This window comes from Pinus tabuliformis, chromosome X (assembly GCF_031772625.1).
Source record: "Pinus tabuliformis cultivar Carrire ecotype Pingquan chromosome X, CPIR1, whole genome shotgun sequence".
Classification (NCBI taxonomy): Eukaryota; Viridiplantae; Streptophyta; class Pinopsida; order Pinales; family Pinaceae; genus Pinus; species Pinus tabuliformis.
In genome coordinates this window covers 531,695,540-531,706,861 of record NC_142308.1, presented here as the reverse complement: position 1 = coordinate 531,706,861, position 11,322 = coordinate 531,695,540, and positions in this window count along the sequence as shown.

Here is an 11,322-nt window from a genome sequence, read left to right as displayed (position 1 = left end):
TTCAACTAGCTTGTATTTATGGCTTTTTGTGGGTTGAATTAGGGGTTTTTAGACCGACTTGATCTCTCTTCGGCCAACTTGATGTGGAGGGTACATAAATCATATTTGAATCAATAATAGACCTTTTAACATGATTCAAAAGCCCAAGAAGGGTCTCCTTGAATGTACAATGACTCTATAAACTCAATATTAATCCTAGGAGTCCAAAATGGGGACTCTGACTAATATAATGATGACCCAAGCATGAAACTCATGCTTTAATAAGTCATTTTTACAATAATAATAATTCTTTTCTTTTTTCTTTTGACAAGTACATTACATGATGACTCAAGTACATTAATGAAGACCGAACATAATTACATTTTCCAACAAATCTGCCCTACATGTGCATTCGGACCTCATGATCGGCCTAGGAGGGCGACAGTCAAATGTGGGCCTTGTCTCTGTAAACCTCTCAAAAGATAAACAAAAAATATCTGAAGTGAAAGGGGAGGTCATCCTCCCATGTTTCAACGCACAACATCTATCGAAAGCCATACAAACCTCCCTCAAAAAAGGGCATACCATATGACACAATATGGTGTCTAAATCAAAGAATTGACATAATACAAAAGAGGAAAACTAATGTGTTTCCCATCACTACTAATGTGTGCAAAGGTGGTGATTAATAATGAGAGACACCTAACCTCCTATGCAACAAAAGAAGAAATTCATAGTTGTCCACCATGCACCTGAAAATATGTTGGACATACTGCATGAGGCTTGACATATCTCTGAGTGTATGAAAGTTAACTCTTAGCTGCAACCCCATGGGGGGCATCAACGAACTAGGGAAAATCATCCTCTCTCCTAGATAGGCCAGTGATAAAGTATATGTCCTCCTAATAGGGTCTATACCATGCCCTAGGACTAACATGGAAACCTTGATCCTAGGCACTCAATTGATGGATCAAATGCATGAATAAGACAGTATGCCTTTAGGGATTTAGCCTCCTCATAGTACTTGAGGTGGCCTACATTCCTTAATAACACTCGGGTTGATGTAGTAATAATGTGAGGGTATAAATCCCTCTCCCTATCTCTCGCCTCCCATGGTTTGACCATATTGTATGGGTTTTCCATTTGCTCCTCTTCCTGCTACTAATCCCTCTATTGACATTTATGCTACATGATTTACATATAAAACACATCATCCTCATAGATACAATACAAAAAAAAATTAAATGAAAAATGTATTTATAGATATGTAAACATAACTTTCAATTAAAAAAAAAATCATTGGTGCACCCAAAACATAGTTATGCACCGACTCAAGTGCGCTGTCAAACACAACCGCATCGGCATCGGTGCACACATATGTATGATGCACCCTTGTTGGTTCAAAAGTAAAATTTTTCATCACGGTGCTTCACACTTATGCAATGGTGTGCACGTATAACCTTTTTGCACCGGTCGAGAAAATTCAGGTTATTGAATCCACTGAGCTATAGCTATATTTTTAAATATTATTTTTTGCAATGCATTTGATAAATAGAAACGCATCAGACGTAATGCACCGCCGTACAATTTATAGATTTCACTATGCGTTTTCATTTATGAAACACACCACAAAAATATTAGTGTGTTATTTTCACGCACCAAAATGTGGTGCACCCTGTAATTTTATAGGGTGTACCACTATCAGTGTGAGTTGAACATATCGAGCACACTGTGCAAGGGAAAAAATTCAAAAACATGGAAATTTTAAGCTAATTTGCAATTCTAATCCTCTAAAAAATTAAATTACAAAGAAACATAGACATTACCTAGACATTTGCTCATCGGGGAGGCATTGTTGACACTTAATGGAGAAACACAAATTTTACCACGGCTTGAAAAAATGGGAAGTTAGGCAGTGAGAATGGTATGGAAGGATAGTGAGCAAGAGAAGCATCGATGTCAAGGTGCTTGCATGAAGAAAGAGTGGCATCGGTGCTTCAAAGCTCTCCATCACTATAGATGGTAAAAATGAAATTTACGATTGGGAGGTTTTTTTTATTTAACCCTCCTACATTGCGTTACTATAACTGCACCATTGTGGAAGATAACAAAGAACACCACATTTTTTTTAAATTAAAAATTCTATAGTGGTGTTTTTTTTAATTTCCCTTAGGCGTTCTAATACAAGTACTGCATCGGTGCTTTGTTTGACTATAACAAAACATTTTTTTTAAAATAAAAAACTGCCTAACGGTGCTCTTTAGAAGATTCCTTGTGGCGTTTTAGTACATTTACTGCACCAATGCATCATTGGAAAATAGCATTGCATTTTTTTGAAATTTAAAAACTATAATAATGCTCCTTCTTGGTATGCACTAGGGAATTTTACTACTTGAATGGCACCGATGTTGTGGGTGTATATAACACCGACAATTTTTAAAAGTTAATCTTAGTGCTATCAATTATTCAAGCACCAATTCATTAGGTTATTTAGCGCACCGTGTTTTTCTATTTTATAAAAAAAAAAAAAAAATCCACGGTGCACCATGTTCTATGTGGCACTCATGCTTGTATAGATAGTAAAGCACTACTTCCTTTACTATCCAAAAAACATCCGCCTTCCCACCTCCACTAGTGACCTCAGCTACAAACAGAGTTTTGGCATATTTTTATTGGAGATGGGCAAAAACCTCCGCTAGAAGGTTTTTTCCTTCAAGTATCATTGAAAGAAAGATTACAATTACGAAGAGGAATTCCCCAAGGAGAGAGTGGGGATCTAATTTTTTCCAATTCTCTAGCTATCATCCTTATTAAGATTGTATGTGACTCGTTTCTCTATCTCTATGGCTTCCTTAAAAATTTTGTGATGATAATGACTTCCAACCATAGTTATGCTTATCCTCCAAATCCTAAACTCCTTTTTCCAAGAATAAAAGTGGTCAATCTTTCAAACTTTGCCATTGAATCTCCTACCAAGTGTCTTCTTGAAAATATATTAAATTTCTACATTGTTGCTCGTAAAACTCTTGTAGAAGACATTATTTGTAGCATTCAATATGGCTTCAAGGATGTTCCTGTTCACCCCAAAGAGTTTATTAGACAAGATAAATTTCTATTATCCTTTGGAAGGTGAAAAAACTTATGCGTAATATATCTTTCCCTTAAATCCCTTGATAATAATCAACATATTGTCATTCTTAAAGCTAACAAATGAGGTATGGTTTTCATTCTTGATAAGAAGGATTATCCTAAAAACAAACAACCTCTGGATGATGATGTGGGCAAGGTTCACCTCCCCTATATATTAGGCACAACAGAAAAAATCACGCACATTTTAAAAAAGAGCAAAATCAAAACCACTTTCAAACCCATGAATACCATCAATAGATGCCTAAAACCAGTCAAAGATCATGTTGATCCCAAATGCCACAAAGGAGTTTACATGGTTTTGTGTTTATGCGACAAAACCTACATTGGAGAAACTGGTGGATCTATCCATACTAGGATCCAAGAACATGCCATCGACATAAAGCACAATCGCTCAAGAACCTCAGCTCTCGCTGAACATTCCAACAAAACCAATCATCATGTCTGTATCGAAAAGTCTAGTGTGGTAGCCAAAATTGATCATTATCACCATCGAAAATTTAGAGAAGCCATAGAAATAGGTAAACACCCTAACACCCTCAATCAAGATGAAGGATGGAAAATAAGTGACAATTGGATTCCTACTTTAACATCCTAATTTACCCTCTCCTAACTTATCACTTTCCCTCTTTGCACTTGCCCCTTCACCTCCTTCTCTAAACTTACTTCTCCCTCTCTACACTTCACATTCTTATTAAACACTAATCCTAATTTTCAATTTTTAACTGTTAATTTACATTCTAACTAAAAATAACAGACTTTTATATATTTTTAAACAAATTAAAAATAAATTAAAATATTAGCCATCAAAATTTGAACTTTTGAATTAATGATAATATTAACATTAATATCGACATTAGTCCTTAATCATTCTAAAATAAAAAATAAATAAATAAATAAATAAAAATAAATGAAGAAATAAATAAATAATTTAATCTATTTTATTTTAATAATATTTTATATATTTTTAAATAACTTTTTAAAAATTAATTAAAATTATTTTAAACAAAATTTATAAATTAGATTAATACTAACATTAATACTAACATGATTAACAACTAATACTAATACTGATATTAATTCTTAAAAAAAAAAATTCAAATTAATTCATTCTAAAAGGAAAATAAAATTTTAAACTATAAGAATTTTTAAAAAACTTAATTTTAAAAATAATTTTAAATTATAAAATTTTTTAAAACTTTATTTTAAGAAGATTGATAAAATTCTAAATTAAAACTAACGTATGGATCATCATTAATATATATATATAACTTTCATATATATTTTTAATAAAATAAAAACTAATTAAATAAAAATAAAAATATTTAATATAAAAATATTTTTAGGATTAATATTAATAATGAAAAATTATTAACCAACATTAATTTCGATTTTAATTCTTAATCATTTATTCTAGTTTAGTATTAAAATCAATTCTATTAATTTAATCTAAAGTAAAATTAAGGATACATTAAAATCAATTAAAATAAAAATAAAAACTTTTAAAATTAAATTTATTTTACTATTTTAGAAATATTAAAATTAATTAAAATCATTTTTATGGTTAATCTGAAAATATTAAAATCATTTCAACCAAATATTAAAATATAATTATTAATTTGTATCAATTATTAAGCATCATCAATAAATTATCATTAATCATGACAGGGTCGGCTACTATCATTCTCATTCTCATTCCCATTCCATCTCAGAACTCTATTTATTCATTTCAATGAGATCTGTCCTACACACTTATTGATCTATCTTGATGATGAGCCATGATGGATGGCTCGAAACGTTGATTCAAATAATTATGGATGCGAGAACTCCGGAAGAAAACTATACACAAAGTACAAATCAAAGAAACCTCAAAACAATAAAGAAGGATTATATTGGAGAGTGTTTGGAGTCTTGGATGGTAATTTTTTTCATCAATGTTTCAGGCTAAGTATCACACCCCATCATTGAGACATCCACGAAAGAATCTAAATTTTATTTAGCTGACCAAAATATGGAGATAAATAATAATTATCCCATTAATGTCAAATTTGTTATGTCAATTTTAAATAATAAGCAAAGAGGTTAATTTAGAATGATTCATGATTAAATATGTTATGGTTTTTTTTCAATCTCTAAGGCCTCTCTTATTTTTATTTTAGAATAATGATCAATGGTGGTGATGACTTTGGCATTCTCTAGGAATATGTGGTGTTTGGTTACTTTTGAGTGTTTAACTAATGCATATTTCTTAGATCTATCGTGAATGATATCAACACAATTCTCCCTAAGTATAGGGTGGATTAGCCAACTAGTTTCTCCAATGTAAAATTTTCCACATCCAGGCGGGACCACCTCACCAACAATGGTAGCTATAAAAAACTTAGAAAAACATTTCTTTCAAAATTTTCCAAGGAGGTCTCTATTGCTATCATGTCTGATAGTGTTTGTTCCACTATAAGTAAAAGGATTATTGAGAACAACCCGCTAACTTTGCGAATCCATGGCCTTCCAAAAATACGTAAATAAGGTGATTTGCTAAGACCTATTGTGAGTACAATTGGTGGGCCTACTTATCTCCTTACTATGAATTTATCCATGAAGCTTAAGCTTCTTGCTAGTTATATTGACTCCTTCGTCAAGGATCCTTCCTCTTTCATCAATGAAATTAAAGGTTTTAAATTCAAACCCAATGATATTTTGGTTAGTTTTGATGTTGCCTCTTATTTTACTAATATCCCCATTAACGAGTCCATTGATATCATTAATAACATTACTGACCCCAATACAACTAAATTAATTAGTATTTGCTTAAAATATACTTTCTCCATCTTTCAAGATAAAATTTATGAGTATACCTATGGAGTTTCTATGGGATCTCCTCTTTCCCCTATTGTGGAAGTATTTTCATGGAGGATTTGACACTAAAGCCCTTGCTTTTTCTCCTTTCCACCCTAATTTTTGAAAAAGGTATGTTGACAATACGTTTGTCATTTGGCCCCGTGGTCGAGAAAAGCTTGAAATATTTAAGCAACATCTTAATAACCTTTCTAAAATTATTAAATTGACTATGGAGATTGAAGCTGATGGAAGAATTCTATTTACTAATGTCCTCATCACCAAGGAGGATTTCTTTTAGAGGTTTTCATGAAAAATGGTTATATCTAGCATCAAGGCTTGAAATGTTTCCAAAAAGCAGAAAAAGGATTGAGAGTTAGGATTGATTCCAAAAATCTGATCATAATTATTTATCTTCATTTTACTCAAGGGGCCACTGATAAGTTGGCTCACATTTTTAACAAAAACAATATCTCAAAAACCTTTAAGCCACTTAACATCATTCGGTCTTCCCTTAAGTACATCAAGAATAGGGTTAACCCCTGTAAGACTAAAGGGGTTTACATTATCCCCTATTCTTGTGGGAATCCTTATATAGGTGAGACTGATCATTCTATCAAGCATAGAATTCAAGAGCACCCTCTAGATACTAAGCATAATCACTCTCACCCTTCATCTCTTGTTGAGCATTCTGTAAAGACTAAACATGACATTTGCATTGAGGATGTTTGTGTCCTTGCGAACATCTTTCATTATTATCACATAAAATTCAAGGAAGCCATCAAGATAAAGAAACATGCCACCTACAATCTTAATAGGCATGATGGTTAGAGAATCAATAAAAAATGGATCCCGATCTCTCCTTGAGATATTCCTCTCCTTAATTTTAATCTTTCTTTTAATGTTTCTTACTATTTAATTTATTATTTTTCCTTTTTCTCTTTCTTTTTATTTTATTTTATTTATTTGTTTACTTTTATTGGTATTAATTTTTATTTCCTTCTATTTCAATTTTAATTTTGGTTAATTTATTTTACCCTTACTATTAATTTTATTATCTATTAATAATAATACAAAAAATTGTAAGTTAAAATTTCTATTAATCAGAAAATATATACAAGGATATAAAAATGGATATGTTCTCACCCCGACCAAGTTTATTGACTAATGCAGTGACCATAAAACATACAAAAAGAAAACATGCCAATTGAGAGGTCCAGAGCCCGAGAGCCTTAACATTCCAGAAAACTAAGAAAACAAGAAACACACCAGTGAACATAATTAGTCATCAGATGTAATTGAAGTAGGGTTGTTCGACCCAGTACCTAGGGGAGGTGAGGGAAATACATGTAGTTGACATGGTGCTCAAAGTGAGCGACCCAGGTTTGGAGTTTTTCAACCTTTTCAATTAGGAAATTCTAGCTGTGCCAGAATATGACACCCTCTCACTAACATGGCACTGGAAGTATTGGAGCTGCTCAAGTTTAGCCATGACAACCTTGTGCTCCTCCCTGCGAGCATGATCATGGGTGTCTGGACTAACAGAGATAAATTGGATCAGTTCAAGAATTTTCAAGGAGGGACTTGACCTCCTAGAAGGTGTCTAACCTGTGAAACCAGAATGTCCTTGCTGGAGCGGCCCTGTGTTTCCAAGCCAAAAATATTTCCTTGCCCATGACCACCCACACTTGCATCACGACCGAGTTGTGAGACCAATTGGCGATGGCATCCCTCCCTGGAAGAAACTGACAAGCTACGACCACCACAAGTTCCTTAACCCCCACAACCAGAGCCTCTTGCTCCCTGCTTGGAGCTTCCCTCCCGAACAAAAACAACATCACCCCGAGACCAAGCGGGGGGGGTAGTACCTTCTGGCTTCATCGAAGAAATTATACGCGAGGAGTGGGCACAGAGTTTCATAATGGAGCACAAAATGGACCTATAGAACCTGAGAATATAGAATCCCCCAGATATACCACTTACCACCCAAAACTAGCCAAGACCAACCACAGACTAGAGAGAGAAGAGATCCAATGCTAAGAGACCTGCCACCCTAAATTCGCCACCCGAGAATAGCTAGACCGGGCCAGAGAGGATAGAAACCCAAGGGGAGAGAGCTGAGCAAAAACAAACAAGCACCCGAGATGAAATTGAAGGGAAATACAAAGATAGAACCTGAGACAAAGAAGAACAATGAGGGGTGAATTAAAACCAGAATCCCTAGGAAGGAGCAGCCAAAATGTGAGAAATACCAAAGACCAACGACACCCTAGCCCCAAAATCACCACCCCAATAACATCAACACCACCTTTAGACCTATAATTTCAAAGAAAAGAATCAGAGATTCAGCACCGATTGCTCCATAAACATTCCCTAGGAGTCCAAGGCGGGGAACCCCAAGAGAAAAGGAAAATGAAGATAAGAGCCAGCTAGAATCAACAAAGAAGTGTCTGCTAGAGAAGGTCGAAGAAGGAAATTTTTTCAGATTGTTGAAGCAAGTGAGAGGACGATGCTTGAGGTGCGCCTGGACTGAGAAAACCACCACCCTATAGCAGAAGTCGAAGAGGATGTTAGTAGGGAGAGAGGCGCAAAACATAGAAAAACATTTGACAACTAGAGGGAATTTACATCAGTAGAATATAGCTAGAGAAGGAGTGGTACCTTCGCATCGAATAAAAAGTAGACCAAAGGGAATGCACTGTTAGGTCCCTATACTATTAGTGTAGCCCCTTATTGTTATTAGTGTAACCACCTTATTATATTTTTGTCCCATGTAGTCCCCATATTTTTATTATTATGCCCCATAGAATCCCACTATTGTTATTGTTGTGCCCTTACATTATTATTATTATGTTGTCTCTGATTATAATATGACCCCTTAGACTCCTATATATAGAAAGTAGGTTTTGTCATTTGTATCATACTAGAATTATTCATTTGTGTAATGTAAAATAGGTTTCTCCCTTGAAGAGGCCGATTTTGAAGTCATTGATATATCCTTTCTATCTTTTTGTGAGCTGGTTGCATAACATTTCGTATCAAAGCTTTGGATTCTAGGGTTTTGCTGCTTCAAACACACCATCATGGCATTTTCGCTATAGCATTTTTGCTACGAATTGTCAGAAGAGGAAATTAAAACCCATTTGATCCAAACTCTTTATAAACCTCGTGTCTGAATTTTAGATATTGTCTCGCTATACGTTCAGATATATGAGCTGAGGCAATTAGGGTTTTTGGAGGATCCATAATTCGATCTCAAACAAGGCATCGTGGAATTTTCACTATGAAGTTTTTTCTAAAAAGCTTCAGAAGCTAAAATTAAAACCCATTTGAGACAAAATCATACGGCACCTCTTGTATAAATTTCATAACTTGGTTTGCTATATGTTCGGAGATATGATCAAAGGAATGTAGGGTTTTTGCAGGATCCCATATTTAATTTCAAACAAGTGACCTTGGGAAAATCGTCATAACTTTCTCTCTGAGCATAAGATTCAAATTTAGTCAATAGTGACAGAAAGAGGATAGATTGTAGTTCTCTAGGTATTGTTTTTGGGGCCAAAGGTCAAAAAGGTTATACATGATACTTCATACAAGTTCGCTCTACTAAACCAGTCTATAATCATGTCATTGTAGGAAATTGGGCATAACTCTTTCTTGAAGATTCCAATCTCAATCAGACCTATGGGATTAGAAAGAGGATTCAGAGGGCAAACACAATACGCAATTTAAGAGCATGGAAATTTGAAATTACAAAGTTAAAGTCATTTCAAGATTGAGCTCCTAAAAGAAAGAAAAAAAGATATGAGGAAGTTTGATGGCAAGGATCTGGTAACTTGGATACTATAGATGGAGCAATATTTTGATCTACATGATGTGAAACTGTTACAAAATGTACATATTGCAACTTTATATTTAGAACTGAATCAATTTGTATGGTATAGAGGGCTTTGTTCTCATAAACCACTTGTCACCTGATCAATTTTCATAGAGGAAATGATATCACATTATGATAATACAAAGAGCAACACCTTGTTTATCCAATTGATAAATCTCAAACAAATGGGTTCAATGACAGAACACATTGAGGACTTACAAAAATTGAATATAAGTATAAATGATATTCCAGAGACGAATAGGATTGAAGTCTTCATAGTGACTTTAAAGGGTAACATCCAACATGAGGTTTTCCTTTGGGAACCTGATTCATTGGAAAGGCATACAGGTTGGAAAGAAAAATTGATCGAAAAATTATGGCAACAAGGAAGCTTACCACTCATAACTATAAATATGGAAGTGTTGTTGCTCCTAGCCTTCCACCACGCACAAGGTTGGCACCACAACATTTGGAATAAAAATTAGCAAAAGGGCTTTGTTACAATTGTGATAGAAAACAAATTAAAGGTCATATGTTTGATGAGAAGAAATTAATTAACATAGATGGGGAAGAGGAGGAATAAAAGTCAAAAGAAGAAGATATACACTAGGAGCCAATACCAGATAAAGAAGAAATGATTTCGACCATATCTAGTGATGCATTGGCGGGAATTACCACTCCTCAAACTCTCAAGAAAGATGGATAAACAAAGATAGTGACCAAATTTTTGGAAGGATATCTTCGTTGCTTCGTATCTAATAAACAAATAGAATGGGTCAAGTGGTTACCTTTAGTTAAATGGTGGTATAACTCTTCAATAAAAGTGACCCCATTTATGGCACTTTATGGATATCATCCACCATTCATCACATCATTTTTAAGATTAAATTCTAAGGTTCAAGCAAGGAATATCACATCAAGCATCAATAACAAGTTATCCAACTCTTAAAGGATAACCTACCTTTGGCGCAAAATCAAATAAAACAATAGGCAAATCAACATCGCAATGAAAGAAGTTTTGATGTAAGAAACTGGGTATTTTTATGGCTACAACCATACAAAAAAATGCCCCTCAAGCAAGCTGAGAAGGATAATAAATTAGCACCAAAGTACTATGGTCCTTACAAGGTGTTGTAAAATATTGGTACAATGACATACAAATTGGAGCTTCCTGCATCTTACTAAGTGCACCTAGTTTTCCATGTTTCATGCTTAAAGAAGGCTATAGGTGAAAAGCCCCCAGTTCAAATAATATTATTGGAACTTGACAAGGAAGAAAAAATAATATTGGAACTTGAAGCAGTCACATAAATAAGAACCCAACAACTACGAAATCGATCAATTTCAAAGTATCTCATCAAGTGGAAGAACTTAACCGTTGAAGATTCTACATGGGAGGCTGAGAATTTTATACATAAGCATCCAAAACTACTCAAGCGTTGAGGACAACGATTTTCCGAACGAGAGGGGCATGTTAGGTCCCT